The sequence below is a fragment of the Giraffa tippelskirchi genome, chromosome 3 (assembly GCF_054371585.1).
Source record: "Giraffa tippelskirchi isolate mGirTip1 chromosome 3, T2T-mGirTip1v1.2.pri, whole genome shotgun sequence".
NCBI lineage: Eukaryota > Metazoa > Chordata > Mammalia > Artiodactyla > Giraffidae > Giraffa > Giraffa tippelskirchi.
In genome coordinates, this window is record NC_137277.1 from 39452555 (window position 1) to 39475970 (window position 23416).

The window sequence follows — 23416 nt, forward strand, 5'->3', positions numbered from 1 at the left end:
TGACTCAGCTTAGGTCAACTGCTGCCACAGGAAAACGTGGGCCCCACTGTTGCCAAAGCTTCCAATTTTTCAGGATAATCCAAAAAACCTAATTCTAAGATAATGACTCAAAAAAAATTTTAACTATGCAAGGACAAGTGAAATGCATTTACACTTAGTTCATCATAAAGGCCATCAGTGTGCAACCCCTGGCTCAATACTGAATTAAACATAGGTTTTCTGGAACAGACTGAGGAAAATGCAACAAAATCTAGGAATTTATGGTCTAAAACCAATGTCAACAATATTACCCATTCTATTTATTCAACTCAAAGCATAAAAATTACTAAAGAACAAATACTTAATCAACCTTAAGATAAAACTCTGTGAAACAAAAACAAAATTTATCATCTGTACACACCTTTTTCATGGTCACTGCAACATTGTATGTAACAGTGAAAATCTGAAAACAATTTAAAGGCCTATTTCTGTACTATAGGCATAACAAACTAGAGACGATTATATATAAGAAATTATTTAGCACAATAAACTAGATATACATATATCAATACATCTAGAAAACATTTTCTAGGTGAAAAAAACAAGTTGCAGAATATACAGTATAACATTCATGTAAACTCTAAACATAATTATACACTGTTTATGGATACATTTATGAATAGAAAAAGTACAAAAACAGAATAAAAGAATATATACAAACTTTAGGAAGAACTTTATTACTAGAAAGAGGGAGGGTGAGTAGGACTGGAAAGTGGGTATCAACTCTAACTGTAATAAAGCCGTATTTCTTAAAAACAAAAACTTTAAAGCAAAATGTTAACATCTGTTAATTCAGGTAGTAGTTACGTGGATATTCTGTTATATCATCGCAGGTATTTCTCCTGCATATTTGACATAATACATAATAAAAATAAACTGTAAATATGTAAAATAAAATTTAAAAGAAATGACGTCTAGATCCCATGACGGGCCCTCTTAAAACAAGCTGAATATATAAATGGTATGAAAGCCCTGAAGGAATCAAGCCTACACTTTTGAGGTCCTACTGTGTAGAATTTTCAAGTCAAATAGTAGAGGTTCAAATATCAACTACAAACTGACCTCAGGCAAATTTTCAAAATTCCTAAGCCTGTTTGTCCACATAAATCAAACAACTGTGGTGAAGCTTAAGGAGTTCATCAGTGTTAAGGGCTTGTCTACCATTTTACCTTCCTCCATAGAGTTCTAGAATAGTGAAGATATACAAAGAGAAAATTATAATTTCACTTTGAAGATGACATGGCGTACTACCTTTTGCATTCTTACATACATCATCAATATAAAAAGAGATACTGCTTTTCTAGTGTCAAGGACAGAAAACAAACCAGTTTTGCCACCACAAGAAGGCAGAAAGTAGACAGCCCTATTGCTATTACGTCAACTTGTCTTAATCATCTTCACATCACCAAATATCAAGCACCACTTACTGAGTACTGTGTGCAAGGTACTGTTCTAGGCTCTTTAATAAGTATTCACTTGGTATGTCAGGTAAAAATTTATATAAGCTACAACAAAACTAGGAAAGGAGTATGTCAAGGCTGTGTATCATCACCCTGCTTATTTAACTCATACACAGAGCACACCAGGTGAAATGCCAGGCTGGACGACTCACAAGCTGGAATCAAGACTGTGGAGAAATGTCAACAACCTCAGATATCCAGATGATACCACTTTAATGGCAGAAAGCGAAGAGGAACTAAAGAGCTTCTTGGTGAAAGTGAAAGAGGAAAATGAAAGTTGCCTTAAAACTCAGCATTCAAAAAACTAAGATCATGGCATCCAGTCCCATCACTTCAAAGTAAATGGGGAAAAAGTGGAAACAGTGACAGACTTTTATTTTCTTGGGCTCCAAAACCACTGTGGACAGTGACTTGCAGCCCTGAAATTAAAAGACACTTGCTCCTTGGAAGAAAAGCTATGACAAACCTAGACAGCATATTAAAAAGCAGAGACATCACTTTGCCAACAAAGGTCTGTGTAGTCAAAGCTATGGTTTTTTCAGTAGTCATGTACTGCTGTTGAACCATAAAGAAGGCTGAGTGTCAAAGAATTCATGCTTTCGAACTATGATGTTGGAGAACACTCTTTTGAGAGTCCCTTTGACAGTAAGAGATCAAACCAGTTAATCCTAAAGGAAATCAACCTTGAATATTCATTGGAAGGACTGATGCTGAAGCTGAAGCTTCACTGCTTTGGCACTGGATACAAAAAGCTGACTCTTTGGAAATGATCCTGATGCTGGGGAAAACTGAAGGTAAAAACAGAAGGGGGTGATTAAGGATGAGATGGTTGGATGGCATCACTGACTCAATGGACATGAGTGAGCAAACTCTGGGAGATAGTGAGGGACAGGGAAGCCTGACATGCTACAGCTCATGGGGTCACAAAGAGTCAGACACAACTTAGCGACTGAACAACAATAACAAGAAAAAAATACTTGCAGATACCTTAAAATTATGAATTCAAAGAAAATTTCTTTCAAGTGAAAAAAAAAATTAGAGAAGGTTACCTGGAAAAGAAGAACCTGGTATGCAAATTTGAAGGATATATATGTCAGAAGGTACACAGAGAAAAAAGAGAATGGATGGAGTGGTAAAGAGCGAAAATGCCATAAGGAAAAGAAAGTATCTTAAGGCTGAATCACCATATACAAGGCAGGCAATAAGAAACAGGTGAAGCTGCTGAAATGTGAGCTAGGACATCACATGAAAAAGTGAGCTAGGACACAAAAGAAAAGTCCTTGAGTGTCCATTTAGGATTAAAAAATATGTTTTTAGCAAAGTACCCTTTGCATTTTCATATACAAAGCTGACTAAATAAATACAGTAAAAAGCTGGCAATGGGTTTTTCGCAAGAAAGCAACTTGAGAAGAACTATGGTTCAGGAAAATTAATCTGGTGCTTTATGTAATATTCCACATAATTCCTCCTTTTATTCTCTGCTATGGATGGCTAATGACACTCAGCTTCTCAATTTCACCCAGACATCCAAGCCACAAATCTGAGAGGTCTTCTGATACCTCCCTCTCCTCATCACACACTGTGTTCTCAGTTGCTCAGCCATGTCCAACTCTTTGAACCCCATGGACTGTATGTAGCCCACCAGGCTCCTCCATCCATGGAATTCTCCAAGCAAGAATACCAGAGTGGGTTGCCATTTCCTCCTCCAGGTGATCTTCCCTACTCAGGGATTGAGCCTGCATCTCTTGGCGTCTCCTGCATTGGCAGGTGATTTCTTTCCCACTGCAGCACATTACACACTACCCATTCACAATTCTACCTCCTAAACCTGTCTCCAGTCAACAACCTTCACTGTCACTATTTCAAGCACTAATCATTCTTTCCTGAAAAAGCCTCTTAAGTGACCTTCAAACTCCAATCTATATTCCTCACTGCCACCTAAACTACCTAACTCTACATCTGATTATAATGTTCACCTTGCTTGAAACTATGCCTTCTGAATTGCCTAGAATTCGGAACAACCCAGAATTTATAAATTCTATCTATCTGGCTCATACGTACCTTTTCAGTCTCATACTGACATGTACTATACAATTCCCTCTGCAAATTACTTCCAGCATTCACATAATAGTTTTTCATGCTTCTGTACTTGTATATGTTGCTCTTCGCTTTACCTAAAATGACCTTCTCCCATGTCCACTCCAATTACTCATTCAAAATTTGGTTTAAATATCCTTCTCAACCATCTTTAGTAAGGAGATTTGATGAGCCCTGAAACAGCGTGACACATATCATACATGATGTCCACCACTATGACCCAGGACCCAGATTTAAAAGACTACAGAAGGATACTGACTTTCCTACCCATTTAATTATTTCATTAAGACTCTAGAGAACATTCTAATTTCAATCAAGTTTTCCTATTTTTGTAAAACTGAATGGCATGAAAAAATATTCTTAGAATTTGACAAATCTAAAAGTAGGGAAGAGAGAAGTAAGATTTATCAAAGGAATGAATACGTGATGAGTTATTGTACCGATCCAAGTTTATTTATCATATATGAATAAACAATGAAAAATTATAGCTATAATAGAATTAACAAATTTTAACTTCTTTAATGATTCAGCAGCCACTTTAAATTTTTACAGCATTACTATGGTGCTATATTTTTATAATCATAAATGTTAATATAAAGTTATAACATAAAAACAACACAATAAAATCATTATTTAAGCTTTCTGGCTCTTTGAACTTGGGTTAAATGAGAGTTTTACACATAGTAGTGGATCTTTAAAGAGAAATTTCCCTCCATCTACTGAGAAAAACAGCAAAGGCCTACACATTCAGAGAAATTAAAAACTATCTGAGGTCATTAGTTCTCATTTTTATGGAAGTATCATAATATACACCAAAGCCTCAAATATCACTAGCATAGAGGATATCATTAAAGTACTTTAATGAATATTGTTGGGGAGGGGGGTCAGCTTTGATTTTCTTTTTTCTATATTAAATTAACTGTATCTGCCAGGTTGAACACTTCAATGTTTGTTGAATTTTTCTGTCTGTCCTTAATAGTACCACCACAGTTCACACCATCAGCTCTCACCTGGACTGGACTAATTTATTTAAAGTATTTGCTTGTTTGGCTGCACTGGGTCTTGGTTGGAGCATACAGGATCTTTGATTAATAGTTGCACAACTCTTACTTGTGGGATGTGGGATCTAGTTCCCTGACCAGGGATCAAACCCGGACCCCCTGCACTGGGAGTGAAGAGTCTTAGCCACTGGATCACCAGGGAAGTCCTTGGACTGGCCTAATTTAATTCCAACAGGTCTATCGAAATCTAGTCTTGGCCTATTAACATTTATCTTATACTGAGCCCTAGTATTATCTATTTAAAATACAATCTGACCATATCACTTACTTAAAAACAATTGTTCATTGGCACACTAGTTTTTTACTTAACAAATATTTAAATAGCACTTACTGTATGCTAGTCACTGCTTTAAGTGTTTTAGAAGTGTTTATTTACTCCTCATAACTACCTATGAAAATTTAAATAAGGAGCTTTTATACTCTGTGTATGTGTGTGTGTAATACAACAGAGCTATGTAAGCAGGAGAGTTGAACACAAGCATCTGGTCTCCACAGTTAGGGCCTTTAATCATTGCATTAGGCTGCACCTATTTCCCAAAGTCCACATGCTTAACACAGTGTATAAGGTCTTTGATTAGTATCTGGTCCCTTCCCACATTTCAAGTCTTACTTCTAATCAAGCCCCACTTTGCTCAAACTCTAGTTAACACTGAGTACCTTGTAATGCACGCCTTCCCTCTCCTCACTTTGACACCTTTATTATTTTACTACTGCTTGCCCCCTGTCTGGAGTACTTTCTAGCACCTCAGCACAGTTCTCATAAGAGTGCACTGAATACATTCTGATGAAAGAATGAATTTTTAATGCCTCATAAGGTTAGTAAGCAAAAATAAAAAAATCCTACTATTAATTATACTGATAGACATATAAAACAAAAAAATATCAAATATTTTAGAACTCAAGTCTCCAATACACCTAATGGTTATCCTGTTAAAACATACATAAACAACAACCAAAAACACTTCCCCCAACCTTGGTTCTCCTTCAACTCTTTCTCATTCCTTCCAAACACCCATATTTGCTCAACAGCGCAAACCAAAACAAACAAACAAATCTCAATTCTTCACCTTCCTCATTCCCTGTTTGTCTCACTTCCCATATCAAATCAGTTACCAATTTATACATACTCAATCTCTCTTGAATCCATTCTTTAAACCTTCACTGTCTCTTAAATAGTTATTACAGGTCTATCTGCCTCCATCCACTCCATAGCTGCATCCTCGGCCATGCTGACAGCTGCCTTTTTAAAAGGGAAATATAATGATGTCACTGATCACAACTTAAAATCACCCTCTGCCACCTCAAGGACAAAAACAGTTCTTCTCAAAAACGATCAACTAAGAAGCTTACTGAAAATGCAGATATCCCCTGGTGCCCCCCCAACCACGGAATTTGTATTGCGTTGAGTCTAAGACGGAGTCTGCAAATGAAAATGGTCCACATGCCACCCAGCTTTACAGGTCATATCAGGGCAGTGTTCTGTATACTCACCATCACTCCAGCCATACTTAACTATAACTATGTGTAACTTCCTCACCAACTAAGGGGTACTGATGAGACTCAGTTCAGTTCAGTTCAGTCGCTCAGTCGTGTCCGACTCTTTGCGACCCCATGAATTGCAGCACACCAGGCCTCTCTGTCCATCACCAACTCCCGGAGTCTACCCAAACCCATGTCCATTGAGTCGGTGATGCCATCCAATCATCTCATCCTCTGTCATCCCCTTCTCCTCCTGCCCCCAATCCTACCCAGCATCAGGGTCTTTTCCAATGAGTCAACCCTTCGCATGAGGTGCCCAAAGTATTGGAGTTTCAGCTTCAACATCAGACCTTCCAATGAACACCCAGGATTGATCTTTTTCAGGATGGATTGATTGGATCTCCTTGCAGTCCAAGGGACTCTTAAGAGTCTTCTCCAAACACCACAGTTCAAGAGCATCAATTCTGCAGCGCTCAGCTTTCTTCACCATCCAACTCTCACATCCATACATGACCACTGGAAAAACCATAGCCTTGACTAGACAGAATTTTGTTGGCAAAGTAATGTCTCTGCTTTTCAATATGCTATTTAGGTTGGCCATAACCTTCCTTCCAAGGAGTAAGCGTCTTTTAATTTCATGGCTGCAGTCACCATCAGCAGTGATTCTGGAGCCCAAAAAAATAAAGTCTGACACTGTTTCCACTGTTTCCCCATCTATTTCCCATGAAGTGATGGGACCAGATGCCATGATCTTAGTTTTCTGAACGTTGAGCTTTAAGCCAACTTTTTCACTCTCCTCTTTCACCTTCATCAAGAGGCTCTTTAGTTCTTCTTCACTTTCTGCCATAAGGGTGGTGTCATCCGCATATCTGAGGTTATTGATATTTCTCCCGGCAATCTTGATTCTAGCTTGTGTTTCTTCTAGCCCAGCGTTTCTCATGATGTACTCTGCATATAAGTTAAATAAGCAAGGTGACAATATACAGCCTTGACGTACTCCTTTTCCTATTTGGAACCAGTCTGTTGTTCCACGTCCAGTTCTAACTGTTGCTTCCTGACCTGCATACAGGTTTCTCAGGAGGCAGGTCAGATGGTCTGGTATTCCCATCTCTTTCAGAATTTTCCACAGTTTATTGTGATCCACACAGTCAAAGGCTTTGGCATAGTCAATAAAGCAGAAATAGATGTTTTTCTGGAACTCTCTTGCTTTTTCGATGATCCAGCGGATATTGGCAATTTGATCTCTGGTTCCTCTGCCTTTTCTAAAACCAGCTTGAACATCTGGAAGTTCACGGTTCATGTATTGCTGAAGCCTGGCTTGCAGAATTTTGAGCATTACTTTACTAGCATATGAGATGAGTGCAATTGTGCGGTAGTTTGAGCATTCTTTGGCATTGCCTTTCTTTGGGATTGGAACAAAGACTGACCTTTGCCAGTCCTGTGGCCACTGCTGAGTTTTCCAAATTTGCTGGCATATCGAGTGCAGCACTTTCACAGCATCACCTTTGAGGATTTGAAATAGCTCAACTGGAATTCCATCACCTCCACTAGCTTTGTTCGTAGTGATGCTTTCTAATGCCCACTTGACTTCACATTCCAGGATGTCTGGCTCTAGGTGAGTGATCACACCATCGTGAAAATCTGGGTCGTGAAGATCTTTTTTGTACAGTTCTTCTGTGTATTCTTGCCACCTGTTCTTAATATCTTCTGCTTCTGTTAGGTCCATACCATTTCTGTCCTTTATCGAGCCTATCTTTGCATGAAATGTTCCTTAGGTATCTCTAATTTTCTTGAAGAGATCTCTAGTCTTTCCCAATCTGTTGTTTTCCTCTATTTCTTTGCACTGATCACTGAGGAAGGCTTTCTTACCTCTCCTTGCTATTCTTTGGAACTCTGCATTCAGATGGGAATATCTTTCCTTTTCTCCTTTGCTTTTCGCTTCTCTTCTCTTCCCAGCTATCTGTAAGGCCTCCTCAGACAGCCATTTTGCTTTTTTGCATTTCTTTTCCATGGGAATTGTCTTGATCCCTGTCTCCTGTACAATGTCACGAACCTCTGTCCATAGTTCATCAGGCACTCTGTCTATCAGGTCTAGTCCCTTAAATCTATTTGTCACTTCCACTGTATACTCATAAGGGATTTGATCTAGGTCATACCTGAATGGACTAGTGGTTTTCCCTACTTTCTTCAATTTAAGTCTGAATTTGGCAATAAGCAGTTCATGATCTGAGCCACAGTCTGCTCCTGGTCTTGTTTTTGCTGACTGTATAGAGCTTCTCCTAGGTACAAATTAATTCCCCAAACAACGCAACAAGATTTCTTCAAAAGTGTTTAACCAACATCTTTGTGAAGACCTCCTTGAAAACATCTCGCCAAGAATATATTTTGATTTTAGCATCATTATTCTACCTTTGCACATTAAGTATGTGTTTATAAATTCTAAGATCATTGAGGGCAAGGGCTGACAATCATGTTTGCATCACCAATGCTTAGAATATATCTAAATAAATGTTTGCTGGACAGAAAAATTGATGAAAATTTAGAAGAGAAACAAAAACAAGTAATAGTATTGAATAAGGGTTTTAAAAGTAAAAACCCTTGTACAAGTAATACAGTGGAAGGGCAAGATATAAAAACAACTGCCAGGTGGGATGGGGTGGGAGGGAGGCAGAAGAAGGAAGGGACATATGTATACCTATGACTGACCCATGTTGATGTATGACAGAAACCAACACAATATTGTAATTATCCTTCAATTAAAAATAAATTTTAGGGACTTCCCTAGTGGCCCAATGGTTAAGATTCTGAGCTCCCAATGCAGGGGGTCTGAGTTCCATCCCTGGTCAGGGAACTAGATCCCACATGCCACAACCAAGGGTTTGCATGCTGCATCCAAGAGTTCGCATGCCACAACTAGGACCTGGCAAATAATAAATATTTAAATAAATAAATAAATATTTAAAAAATAAAATATAAAAATAAATTTTTAAAAAACTGCCAAGAACTGTAATAACTGCAATGCTCAAGAATTATCTTGCACTCAAACTATAAATTCTCCTTAATATAAAATAAATCTCCTTCAGGACATAGATCTCAGTTTTGTTTTTAAAGAGTCCAGTCAGTCAAAAATATTTTGTTTTCTGCTTCAGTATTTACAAGTTTTCTGAGGGAAAGGGAAGAACAAGGAGGATTCAAATACTAGCACGATTCAAATACTAGCACAGCACCAATGAATAAGATGCCCTATTTGCTTTGCTTCTCAGATCACAGCAGTTTCCCTCCAAACAAGTCCCAAAACGTGCAGCTCTTCTCTAAAATCCCAACACTGAACTTTACTCTCAAGAGTAATTTCTACAGGGATGTATAATTCACTTAAATGTAGCTCCTTCAAAGGCTTTCTCTGATCTTTATTCTTCAAACCACTGTTAAAATGTTTTAAACAATATGTGAATAAAACGAGGATTACTTAAATTAATATTTAAAATCCTAAACAAAATTTTCTTGATGGATGTAAATTGTTTTAATAAATGGGGAACAGGAGGTAAATCTATCTTACTGAAGAATTCCAAATGACATATGTAAACCGATACTCCCCCTGCCAGGGCATGTAACGGGACTCATTTCCAAAAGGTAAAGGAAAAATAGTAACTTTAAAAGACAATTGACAAACACTACATTAACCAAGTGATGAAGGTGAGCATCACCAGTGATGTTTTGTGGCAATCATGCAGCCTCTGACATGATGTGATGAGAAGTGCACTTCACCTCTGTGGTATTTTTTTTTTCCGAAAATCCACAACCCATCTAATCATGAAAAAGCATCAGACAAACCCAGTTTGGGAGACATTTTACAGAATACCTGACCAGGACCTCAAGACTGTAAAGGTCATGACAAACAAGGGAAGACTGAGAAACTGTCACAGACCAGAGGAGACTGGGGATACAAGACAACCAAAGGCAAGGTGGTACCCAGGATTAAATCTAGAACAGAAAGAGGCCGCTAAGGGAAAACCAGCGAAATTCAAATCAAGTCTGGAGTTTAGCTAATAGGAAATACCAAGACTGACAAATGTACCACAGAAATATAAGATGTTAACAATGGAGGAAATTAGGGGCAGGGTATATACAAGAACTCTCTGCACTATCTTTACAACCTGTCTACAAATCTAAAATTATCCCAAAATAAAAAGGTATTCTAAAAAAGAAAACAGGAAAAATGTGGGGTTATTTAATATTTAAAACCACAAACAAGGGACTTCCCTGGTGGTCCAGTGGTAAAGAATTCACCTTCCAATGCAGGGGACATGAGTTCAATCCCTGGTTGGGGAGCTAAGATTCCACATGCCTCAGGGCAACTAAGCCAACGAAGACCCAGTACAGCCCAAAATAAAATAATAAAATAAGCACATTACTTAAACTATAAGAGCTATATTATTGCTTACTTCTATGAGTAAACAGTATGTTAATTCTCTTACTTAAAAAAAGTCTCTAACAATAAAAAATATCTACTGAAGGGTTTATAGGCCTTTTATACAATAATAGCAACCACCCTATGAGTTAGATACTGTCAACATTATCCACTTACTGGTAAAAAAACAGGCTTATTGCTCATGGCTCACAGAGACTTCCTTAGTGGTTCAGACAGTAAAGCCTATACTGCAGGAGACCTGGGTTAGATCCCTGGGTCAGGAAGATCCCCTGGAGAAGGGAATGGCAACCCACTCCAGCATTCTTGCCTGGGAAATCCCAATGAACAGAGGAGCTTGGCAGGCTACAGTCCATTGGGGTCATGAAGAGTCAGACACGACTAAGCCACTAACACACTTTCATAGCTGATAAAAATGATGGAGTTAGAATTAGAATCTAAAATATTCATTTCGGTTTTAGTCAACAGCTTTGTTTAATTTTTTCTGCTAATGCTAAATGTATTGCTTTTCCCCACCCTTTAAAAATAAAATAACAAAAATAATAGTAAATAATAATCAATATAATTAACTTTTTTTTCCTTTGGCCACACTGCACAGCTTGTAGGCTCCCCAACACTCCCCAACCCAGGCCCTCAGTAGTGAAAGCCCAGAGGCTTAACCACTGGACCATCAGGGAGTTCCCAATACAACTGACTCTTAATCTTCACCTTCCTTTCTTCTGCAGTTAGCATATTTTTGATAAAATAAACAAACATGGAAGGAAAGATGAGAGAAAATAGATGCCTCACACACACAAAATACTAATATCATAAAACATATCCTTGTATCTTTGTCAGAGATTAAAAGTGAATTAAATCTACAACATACAAATCCTTTAAAACATAAGCTTTCAGCTAAATTCCTTAAAAATTTCCCAGATTCTTAATTTCACAGTTATCAAAAGAGTCTCAGAAAAATCTTATCAGCCTCAGTTAACTGTCAGTAATTCTAGTCAGCACATAAGAGCTCAAGGAACAGATAACTGAAATGCAAACAGCAGAAATGCAAATGCAATTTGTCTAGCTGGGTAAGTTCACTTCTTATAGGTGAGTGTTCTGTGGCCCTGAAACAACTATGTCAGAAGTGCTACCTTGTTCCTGGGACAACATAAAATCTCTGTAAAGGAAATATGAACACTTTTCCTTTATTCACCTTAATTCCAGAGAGATCCCTGGAAGTTAGCCACTACAGGATAGCACATATCCTTTCACAGAACCCCATACTCAATCAAATTTAAAAAGTATTTATTTACTTATTAATAACACTTGTATGTACTTAAATACTGATTTAATATTAACTTATTAATATTACTTGTATGTATGCAGCACTTATTTACTTATAAATATACTATGATAAAGCAGTATTAGGCATTTTCTGGAAGTTCCTATTCAAATGCCTTATACAAGCAAAATAGCAATATAAGATCATGTGAATAAATGCCAACTTAAATGATGCAAGCAATAAATGCTACCAGTTCTCACCATTTTAGAAAAGAAATTAGCAAACATAAAAAGTTATGAAAAGAGTCCATTTTGTCAAAAGAAAAAAGAATGTTTGATTATGCAAGGCAATACCCAAGTGGTTCACTGACTACAGTATTTACCTCATTCTAGCTACTAACCCAACATGTGACCTTGGGAAAAGAAATTCTCTAAATTTTAGTTCTCTTATCCATAAAAATACCATTCTTTCACAAAAAGTACCTGACAGAACAAATGAAATGCCATGTTCAAATGTTTACAAACTTCTAGGAAAATGTTTAGGTTAGATGACAGTAGCTTCAGAGGATACTTTTCCAGAAGTATCTTTGACAAATGCACAGATCAATCTAACTAGGCAAGTTTCAACTAAAAGCCACCATCTTTTAAAGAGAAAACAACAGATCAAAATAGCAAGTCATTATAGTATCTGCATCCAAAGACCATAAAGCATTTCACAAATAACAATTAAAATTTGTAACTGCCACGACAAGGTTAAAAATTATACACATAGCAGAAATTAAACTAAGGTTGCACTTAAATGACTAGCCAAAGTGCCATGTCAAACCAGCAACAAAGCTAAAATTCAAAAAGCCTTCACGGCACTTACCTAGTAGTAGGCTTATATAATACAGCATCTTTCTTGAAATACACATTTCTCAAAACATTTGGCCTTCAGCAACTAAGATTCACTCTAAAGCTAAGCACCAGAAGAACAGGTTTGCTTTTTCTTTTCAGAAGTCATATACCATCAGTTTTTTGTTTGTTTTTGTATAGTTTATTTTTAATACAGCAACTTTTTAAGTTATAAAAAAGTTGTACAGTAAAAGTGGCAAAGAATTTCTACTTTAAACTATCTCTCTTTCCAAAGTGTATGAAAACAGATTACCAGTTATAAAGAAACATTTTCACAACAGAAAGTTACAGGCAAGAAATAAAGAAATCTCTTTTAGGACCACAGTAGACATGACAGGCGTGGTTTAAAACCAACCGAACCTCAGGTCCCTTTGGCAGAAGGGTGCATGACTCACTGCTTTAGAACTCAATGGGAAGAATTGGAAAATTCATTCCAATTGTCCTAAGATTTTACTTTGCGTTTGTTTTTTAAGATATCTCCATCCTAATGATGATAACTTCCATAGTTTCTATGGCTTACTTATTAAGAGGACAAACTGTGAAGAATATGAATCACAGGTAAACAAAAAGATCCTCTTTTTTCTTGGACACTGAAAATATGAGCTGTAAGATAAAGTCATACATACAGTATCATTTATTGCGTAAGAGGGAGAAACATTTACACTGAAAAAATATCAACAATGAAACATGGATGTTCTAGCTGGAAAACCAAAATTATACTGATTTCTCCCTTCCAGAAACATCTCTAGATTTTTTATATATCAGAGTAACTGTATCTGGAAAAAGATACCAAGTAATTCTACTAAAAAATTAATCCATCCCAATCTCATTAAAAGTTTCATAAGTATAGGATTATTAAGAATTTAAAAAAATTGATCTCCAAATTAAGTAAAAGATTCTGCCACATGTATCAGAAACATATCCAGATACATATTTGGAAGTAAAAGCTCTCAAACTTAAGTCAAATTATTTTAAACTCCTAATCAACTAGTCATCTACTGAAAAATCTCGGCTCTTAGTACACTTTTATAGCTACAAACACTAAGGGTTAGGATATGTTAGACACATAACACTACCCTCATTCCTTGCCACATGAACCCTTCTACTTTTTAATCACGTTAAAAATAACAAAAATAAAAAATGTATCATACACTGACAGTCATAAGGCCCATCAAAACCACATCTACAACATCAATTTGACATCCTTCTGAGAACATCTATTCACACGAATGCTTGATACATGACATTATAATGACCTACCTACCCCCTCTTAGGGCAGTACCTTACTAAAAGATCTCTTTGAAAGGACAACACAAGAGAAAGGGTCTATATAAAGAACATTTGACACAAACTACCTTATCCTCTCTTACTCATTTTGTTGTTCATTATTTAAAAATCACCGATTTTACTGTTTCAATGCAAATAAACCTAAAGAAAACATCTGTAATGTCCTTATTAGATTTTCACAATATTTCTGTTTTTTGCCAATATTTCTGGCATTCATTAATTTATATTTACTTAACCAAAACGATAAAAAAAATTAAGTATGTATATATGAATGTGTATGTGTACGTATATATATAGGTAATATACAGACAATAAGTATTAGCGTTAGAGCAGGGACAGTGCTTTTTACTCCACCTTGCAAAAAAAAGGTAGAAACTAAAAACATGAGATTTTAAGATTTACTACAGAGAAATGCCTTTGTAGCACCAATTAGCATCAAATAACCTTACAAAACATAAGCAAGAGAAAAATGCTATGAAAGGGCAATCTAGCATTTCACAGCTTCTGCTCTCTTACTCCACCCAGTCTCCTCAGCTCAATGGCTGTTCACAGCATCCACAAATATTAGCCCATTTTTAAAAAAAGAGGTGGGAGAGGCACGGAAATAGGGCTAGCTCCATCAAAATCAAGATAAACAAATATTTTGTGAAAAATTAGGTTCCATTCTGATTTATAAAAATAACAGCTTTGTTTTAGGAGATAGATCCTCCCCTTTTGAACAATCCAAACAATGATCATTTATAATAGAACATGAAAGAATAAATCACTCTAGACAGAGATCACTCTTATGCTTTAATAAAAACTGCAATTTGCAACTGCCAATTATTTTGCAAAACTGTGTCCTGAAAGATACCCACGAGAGATTAAAAGGTAGCTAATGCTTTAGACCCAGATCAGAATTCTTTAAGTAAAAGCTTTTAATATATTCAACATTATATCACTATTGACCTACCCAACCAGGAAATTTTCCTGATTAAAAGACTGAACCCCGCAGCAATCAAGCTCTGCTGAAGCAAAAAAGGAATTGGAAGAAAAAAAAAAAATTCAAGCAAATACTACCGTGGCAAAAGGGGAGGGAGAGATGACATTACTGGCACGAAAGGCCCAAGCACGGTCTCCTCCGCCCTAGGCTCAAAATCAAATTCACACAAAACAACCCACCCCCCAACAAAAATAGAATTACCAAAAACGGCACAATTGTTTTGTTTAGCCTTTAAAACCTTATAAATCTCAAGGATTGTGTGTTAAAGTAGAGGTAGGAATAACAGTAATATCTTTCTTCTCTCCCGATTGCCTCTTAAGGAAAGGGGGAGGGGGGGACCTTGGCATGACATCGCCCATTGAGAATGGAGACCACAAATCTGGTTCTTCGCTTCCAAAGCACAATTTCTTAACCAAAAGACTGATAGAGATTGGACCCAAACGGCAACCCCAAAAGAAAATCTCCTGTCTTCCTCCCAAGGAGTTTCTTGCTAAGTCACGGAAGAAAGGCAGAACAACAAATAAAGCCAAGCCACCTTTCTCTCTTGTCTCAGATACTGAAAAACCTCCTCCTCTCCACTCTTCTGTTTAGAGATGTACTATTAAAATTTGCCCACCACCTCAAAGGCATTTTCTCACCTGGGAGGTTAAGGCAGGCAGTGCGTTTCCTATACGAGTGGGGAGATTCGAAGGAGAATGGCTGAGGGCCTCGAAGCTCAGTGTTACAACGTCAAAAGGCAGCTCCCGCTGAAGGAGCCGACGGCAGAAAAGAAAACCCTGCCGGATTTGGTGGGTGGATGCTGCGGATCGTTCGGTGGGGTCAGGCCGCTCCTCCTCAGTGGGTGCAGGGGCTGAACCACCGCACAGGGGGGCCAGGGAAAGGCTGGACCATCCTTCTCAGGTCAACTCCATCCTAAGGACAGGTGGGGGACGGAACGCCTGCAGGCCGGTGGACAGTGCCGAGGCGGCTTGAGCCCGGTCCCTGAGCGCCAGCCGCGGGGTGGGGTGGGGACTGCGGAGCTTGTCTTCCGCGGACAGGGAGAGGAGAGCCGAACCCTTTCCCCAAGATCTGAGAGCGACCTGCTCCCCACGCCCTTCCTACCCAAGAATACTTTTCTTGCTAAGTCACCAAGGGAGGAAGGCGATCCCTTCCCGGGGAAGGCCGCGGGTGGAGCCGCGGCGGCCCTGGCACCCCCAGAACCCGGGCCAGGGAGGAGGGGAGCGAGGGCAGCGCCCTACCCGGCCTGTCCCCCCCCTCCTCCCGTGTCTCTCACTCAACGGCCGTCGCGGCCGCCATTTTGAGAGCGAGGAGAGAAGAAGAAGGAGGAGGAGGCGGCGGCAGGGGGAGGGGAGAATGGGAGGGAGGGGACCGGCGCAGCCACATCGTCAGGCCGCCGGGCCCGGCCCGCAGCCGCCCGAGCGCGGTGGAGAAGACATAAGGGAGGGCGCAGACCCTCGCCCGTCTTACCGGAGCGCTGCACCGCCGCCTCCGCAGGGCCTCTTCCGTCCTTCACTCCCATCCACCGGCGGGGGAGGGGGAGAGGGAGAGGGAAGGGAGGAAGGAGGGAGGGAGGGAAGGAGGGAGGGGGAGGATGGCGCGCTGGGCCCGGTCCCGGGGAGGGGGAGGGGAGGGGAGCGGGCGGGCTCCTCAGCCGTTCCGGGGCTCGAGCCCAAGCCCGGCGCTCGCGGTGGCTCTAAGCTCGCGCCCGAGCGCTCCCCTCCTTCTTCTTCTCGCTCCCTGGACCCCGGGGTCGCTGCTCGTTCGCTCGCTCACTCGCTATCTCGGCCGCCGGACTCCGCCGCCGCCCCGCCGCTCCAGCTCCGTCTGTCACAGGAGCTGCCCCAACGCCCTGACGTCACCGCGCCGCCGCCGCCGCCGCCCCAGACCTGCGGGGAAAAGGGAGGGGAGGGGGGTCGAGAGCGGAGGAGGGGCTGCGGCGCATGCGCGGGCCAGGGCCCGGCCCTGAGCCGCGCTGCCTTCCGCTTAGCGGGCTAGCGGGCTGGCGGGCTGAATCGGCTCGGCGGTGTAGAGAGGTCGGGCGGACTAGTGTGCGCGAGAGGGGCTTATTTTCGCTCCCAGCACGCCTCTGCAACCTGGGCAAAGGTTCTCAGTAACCTTTTCCTATACCCTCGTTTGACTGCTGCGGCCCCTGGCGAACTCCGGCTGTCTTCACCTCCACGCCCTGCTCTTGCTCGCGAACGGAGATCTCTCCGTTTTCCCCTGCCAACAGCAGGGACCATCTGGCACCGTGGATTCCGGGCCCGGATGGGCTTCAGAAAGCGGAGCCCGGGCCAGGATGTCGCCCCTTCTACCTTCGGCCTTCGGGTTTATTTCTCACGGACCGGGGAGGGGGAGTAGATTGGGTTAGTTCGGGGAGAAGAGCTGTTGAGGTTAAAAGCCTGCTGGGATGCCTGGCTGTTAGAGATTTTTTAATTTGAGAAAATTCGCTTTCAGATGTGATTCAGCTATTCTTTTCCTTAGTCACACGCAGGCATACACACATCTGCGACTCTGGAAGTCTCGAAACTGATGCCCAAAGAAAGACCTGGAACCTATCCCTACAAGGCTTGAGCGCGCGCGCTCACGTGTGTGTGTGTGTGTGTGTGTGTGTGTGTGTGTGTGTGTGTGTGTGTGTGTGTGTGTGTGTGTGTGTGTGTGTGTGTGTGTGTGTGTGTGTGTGTGTGTGTGTGTGTGTGTGTGTGTGTGTGTGTGTGTTTGCTGTTTGGGGGGTTGAAATAGATGGCAGATCTTGGAGATTTGTAGTCAAATGTGTTCCACACAGACATTTGATTTAAAAGAGGCCAGATTTGAGGTTCTAAATTATCCTATGTGGAATATTCTTTTATTAAGAGTTATCTAGTGTGATCATCTCATCACTAATTTATATTGTCCGAAGAAACTCTTTTCCTGAAATACAGGTTTAGGCTTGTGTTTATTGATTTTATTGTTTTCCTTTTGTAGGTAAATACATTACCTTTGAGGAACTATTGGGTTAATGACAGAACCTGAATGTGTGTCCTGGATCAGCCACATAAAGGAAGTGTGGCCTTGGTTAAATTACTCTCTCTAGCCCCAGTTTCTCTGTAAAATAGACCTAATATATAAATTGTAAGGCTTTTGTGAGAATTAGGAAATGCTGCATATGTATAGTATATGGCTTTAGTAGGGAGTCACAGGCAACTCATGTAACAATTATTTTTACTTGATAGCAAAATAAGTTTCCTTTCAAGAAGGTTGTAAGTCTCTAACTCGGCAGATGTTCAAGAGGAATATGAATGAATTGCCTGGAGGGTTTGGGTTCTCCCCTTCCTGAAGGCAGGGAAGGAAATCAAATGGTCTCGGGAATGGCTTTTCCAGGTTTACAGTTCTGGGATTCTCTGGTTGGGCAAGGACAACAAAATGAGGCACAGAAGTTTGTTCTGCGCCACATCCAGTAACAGTCAATGAAGTTGAAATAAATTAACATCCCTTGTCCTAGGAATCCATCTTTAGTTCATTTTTACCTTTTAAAGTGTGTGTTATTGCCTGACATCACAGTATTAAAATTTAATCACCTGAGTATATCAGTTCTTTATTTCTTAAATGAATGTTCTAAAAGCCAACAAAATTGCCCAGAAATCAGAATCACATTTATAAACACTGATTTAATACAAATAGGTAGCACTAACCCAAATACCTTGAGCTCGTAGACTCAAGTAATCAAAATACTTTAAAATGTATATTAGGTAATTATGAATTAAATTGAGATCAGGTTTTAGTTCTATAGCAATCCTTCAAAAAACAATAGACTCACTTGGGAGAAATGCATAAAAACTGTCCCTGGATTATAATTTTTCTGAAAAGAAAACTGTTGTGTGCTTAACTTAATATGGAGTGATGTGTTCTGGTTCTGTGCACTTTCTTTTCAGTTTCTAAAGTGATAGATCCATCTTAATAAACATTTGTCTGTTGAGAATGGAGAATTAGGCCATCTGTGCTATTAATCATAATTCATAAGAAAGACTTCTACAGAACCTACTATATCCATTCAGGATACATTTAATAACGAATATTTTGGATGATGTTTCTTGAAAAAAAGTAAGTGTAAACATCCATTTTACTTACCACAATGTAACAATCTCCCCATTCATTTGAATTGCAAATCTTTGTTTTTCCAGCAGACATTTTCAAAATGGAAACATTTGTTTCGGTTGCTGCAGTAAAATTAGTGTTAGTTTAAACAATTCTGCAAATAAGCGGACTGGAAGAAACACTCTAAAAATATTACTGTTGGAGAGAGGACAAAATGTCTTCTAAAAGTAGCTCCAGAGCAAAAATCTGTTTACAATGGGCACAAATGTTAAACATTACGTTGAGAATGAAACTGTCCTCTGTTTATGGGTAAGTGTACATTGTTGTATGTGTGTACTTGATAGAAAGCAATTAGCGATTTGTGAGAGGGTAGCTTTCAGGCATACAGGTTATGTGTATCAGTGTCTGTCAGGCATATGTGTCCCATTTGAAAGAAAACCATGACCCAACTGGGCAAGACTCATTTTGGCTAAATAATTTGCGTACCTGCATTTCCCCAAAGCAAGAACATGTCAGTGAGGGCAAGTCCAACTAAACCAGTCATTCTTCATCTCAGCATCATGACACCCTCATGTGTCATGTACATTGGGAGGCCACAGAAACAAATTACAGACTATTAAAGGAGGTGAAACTCACAGCCTGGACATAGAAGAAATATTTAGAAGCAGCACTTCATAATCTGAAATCATATGTTACATATGATATAGACACACATTTATAATAATTGTTAAAATGCTAACATAATACAAAAAATGCATCAAATTCATTCTAGATGTCACCACAGTAGACCAGGCAAACTTTCTTACCCTTTATGCTTGTCTCTATACCTTGTAAAGTAAAAAATTAATTTTTACCTAGAGGACTCAAAGCTTTATGAAGGAGGTGATGTAAAGCAAACTTTTAAAAATGGCTACAAAAAAATAAAATAAAAAATAAAAATGGCTACAATTTTTATTCATTCATGCAACGAATATTTAACTGAGTATCTTCTATGTACCAGACCCTGTGCTGGATGCTGAAAATATACAATGGATGCAACAAGCAGAATCCCTGAATTCACAGAGTTTATATTCTGGTAGAAGGCAGAAAAAAGGTGACAATAAGGAGAAAAATGGTACTGATGAACCTATTTGTAGGGCAGCAATAGAGACGCAGACATAGAGAACAGACTTGCGGACACAGTGGGGGAAGGAGAGGGTGGGATGAATTGAGAGAGTAGCATTAAAATATATACATTGCCATTTGTAAAACAGGTAGCCAGGGGAAATTTGCTGTACAACACAGGGAACTCAAGCTGGTGACCTCTTACAGCTTAGAGGGGTAGGATGAGGTGGGGGATAGGAGGGACATTCAAGAGGGAGGGGACATATGTATACGTATGACTGATTCATGTTTTTGTATGACAGAAACCAATACAACATTGTAATCCTCTAATTAAAATTTTTTTTTTAAGTGAACCCTAAAGTTAAAAAAAAAAAAAAGACAAAGCTATGTAGGCAATAAACAACTTTGGAATGGAGATAAATAGAAAGGATCACATGAGGGAGGGTGGTAAGAGAAGACATGTCAGAGGAATGAGTGAGAGACTTATGTAGCTAAAACATTCTAGGTTAAGGAACAAAGGCAAAGACCCTGAGACAGGAAGATGATCGCTGTGTCCCAGGAAATTAAAGAAAGTCCAGGCAGGTGGAATGAAATGATAGTGAGAAAAGAGTCCTCAACTGCAATGGTCCAGGGGATGCCCTTGTCAATTACATACTGGCGCTTGCCAGGGGCATTTGCCATCTGCCTCTGTGGAGATTGAACCCTGTGCTGCTCCAGCTGTTGACCTTCGACATGCCCTGAAGGGAGTCCAGGGTGGAGAGTTAGGCACTCTGTGCTCCAGGGAAACTAGTAGAACAGGTCTTTAGAAAGTTAGATATTTTCAGGAACTGCTTTCATGATCCCAATCCTTGCATCTCCTCATATCTGTTGTTGTTGCTTAGTCATGTCTGACTCTTTGCGACCCCATGGACTGTAGCACGCCAGGCTTCCCTGTCCTGTCCTTCACTACCTCCTGGAGTTTGCTCAAACTCATGTCCACTGAGTCAATGATGCCATCCAACTATCTCATCCTCTGTCATGCCCTTCTCCTGCCCTCAATCTTTCCCAGCATCAGGGTCTTTTCCAATGATCTGGCTCTTCGTATCAGATGACCAAAGTTTTGAAGCTTCAGCTTCAATATCAGTCCTTGCAATGAATATTTAGGGTTGATTTCCTTTAGGATTGGCTGGTTTGATCTCCTTGCTGTCCAAGGGACTCTCAAGAGTCTTCTCCAGCAACACAGTTCGAAAGCATTAGTTCTTCGCTGCTCAGCTTTCTTCATGGTCCTCATATCTAGAAAAGCACTAAATCCCTTCATGATGATATCAGCTCCTTGTGACTAGAAGAAACCTCTTGTAAAATAAGCACTTGATTGAATTGATCTCCTCCTTTGCCAAAATCTTATATTGACCTTCCCCCACTACCTCTTTGGAGTAGTTCCTAAGAACTGTCTGAGGTGCTGTCTCCCAGGCTGCAGTCCTCATTTTGCCCCAAATAAAACTTAACTTGCAACTCTCACGTGGTGCATCTTTTTAGGTTGACACCCTTCATGATTTATTCCCTGAAAAGCCCAGAAAAGAAAGTAGCAGGAGAGAAGATAAGAGAGACAGGTAGGAATTAGATAGTTCAGGGCCTTGAGAACATAGTAAGGAGTTTGGATTTTATTTTAGAAGCTGTTGATAAAGGTAAAGACCAAAAACAAGAACACATTTTGATTATGTCTTTTGACCTTAAAGACTTTAAAAAGTCCTTACCTTTTACATATTATCTTATCTTTTTCATATGTAAATTTTCAAATATATAAAAGACATAATGGTATGTTAACCCTCATATACCCGTCACCAGGCTCTACAATTATAAACTATGGCTAATCTTGTTCTTATTTCATTTATACATTCACTCATTTCCCCCTTCATATTTTGAAGCACATTCTAAATACCACATTATTTTACTAATTGACAGTTTAGTATGTATCTCTAAAAGAAAAAAGACTCTTCTTAGGATATTTTGACCCTGGTCTTTCGTTTTTTTAAATATTTATTTCCCTTTTAATATTTATTTTATTTATTGGGCTGCATGGGATCTTTGACTCAGCATGTGGGATCTCTTAGTTGTGGCATTTGGGATCTGGTTCCCTGACCAGGTATCAAACCCAGACCCTATGAATTATGAGCATGGAGTCTTAACCACTGGACCACCAGTGAAGTCCCCCTGCCGTATGATTTTTGCTCACCAAAAGCATGGAGTAATTAAAAGTTCTGGAGAAACTGGGCAAGCAATGCAGTCAAGCAATCTTTGACAGTAGAACTATCCTGAATTATTTGAGATCTCCCACTATTTTCTCATGAATAAGTTTAAAAATTAATGTAAATAGTTGGTCCTTTATCCAATTAAAATGAATATTACTAGTAGAAATAATTTGCATGACATATATACAGAATGGGCTTCCCTGGTGGCTTGGATGGTAAAGAATCCACCTGCAATGCAGGAGACCTGGGTTTTGTCCCTGGGTTGGGAAGATTCCCTGGAAGAGGGCATGGCAACCCACTCCAGTATTCTTGCCTGGAGAATCCCCATGCACAGAGGAGCCTGGCGGGTCCCAGTCCATGGGTCTCAAAGAGTCGGACACAACTGAGTGACTAAGCATAGCATAGCAGATACACAGGATGGCTAAAACTGCACACAGTGAAATTTAACCAAAGAGAATTGTATGTGGTGAAAATCATGGCCACAAAAGGATACTCATAGTAATAGGAAAAGATAAACAAGAGACTGAAAGAAAAACCTTGATAAGTAAATCAAATTCCCTTTGTAAAATTACCAGAATTTTTCCCCAGTGGAAATAATTTTATTAAAATAAAAGTAAAAATAGAAAAACTGGAAGTGGTTTAACTCTGCAAAGTAGAGAATAGATCAGATAATTAATTTGATTAAATAGTCTGTTCTAATAAACACATTTGCCCTAAAAGATAACTGAGGTTGGTATAATTCTGATTAAAATACTAGGGCTCACAAATGCTGAGGTAACATGTCCATATATATATATTTTAAATTTGGGGGTGGCCACATTTTAAGAAGTTTAAAGAGGTGAAATTAATTTCTATCTTTTCTTTGTACTCTTTGATATCCAGTGTATATTTTTCAAAAGATTTTTTTGATGTGGACCATTTTTAAAGTCTTTGCTGAATTTATTACAGTATTGCTTCTGTTTTACGTTTTCTTTTTTTGGCCCATGAAGCATGTGGGATCATAGTTCCCCAACCAGGGATCAAACCCA

General features: G+C 39.5%; 1 protein-coding gene across 8 annotated transcripts in view; it reads right to left on the bottom strand.

The window, feature by feature from the left end:
- The window catches only part of PAFAH1B1 (platelet activating factor acetylhydrolase 1b regulatory subunit 1), a 66197-nt gene extending 49369 nt beyond the window's left edge, over positions 1-16828 (bottom strand). For 4 of the 8 annotated variants that reach the window (XM_081579989.1, XM_081579993.1, XM_081579991.1 and 1 more), the window contains exons 1-2: positions 16453-16828; positions 15624-15897 (exon numbers count right to left, since the gene is read on the bottom strand). The gene's annotated coding sequence lies outside the window, so the exon portion shown is untranslated. Of the gene's footprint in view, positions 1-15623; positions 15924-16452 lie in introns of all 8 variants that reach the window. The other 4 variants (XM_081579990.1, XM_081579995.1, XM_081579994.1 and 1 more) reach the window with 2 other exon arrangements.
- Between the last annotated feature and the right edge of the window lie 6588 nt (positions 16829-23416).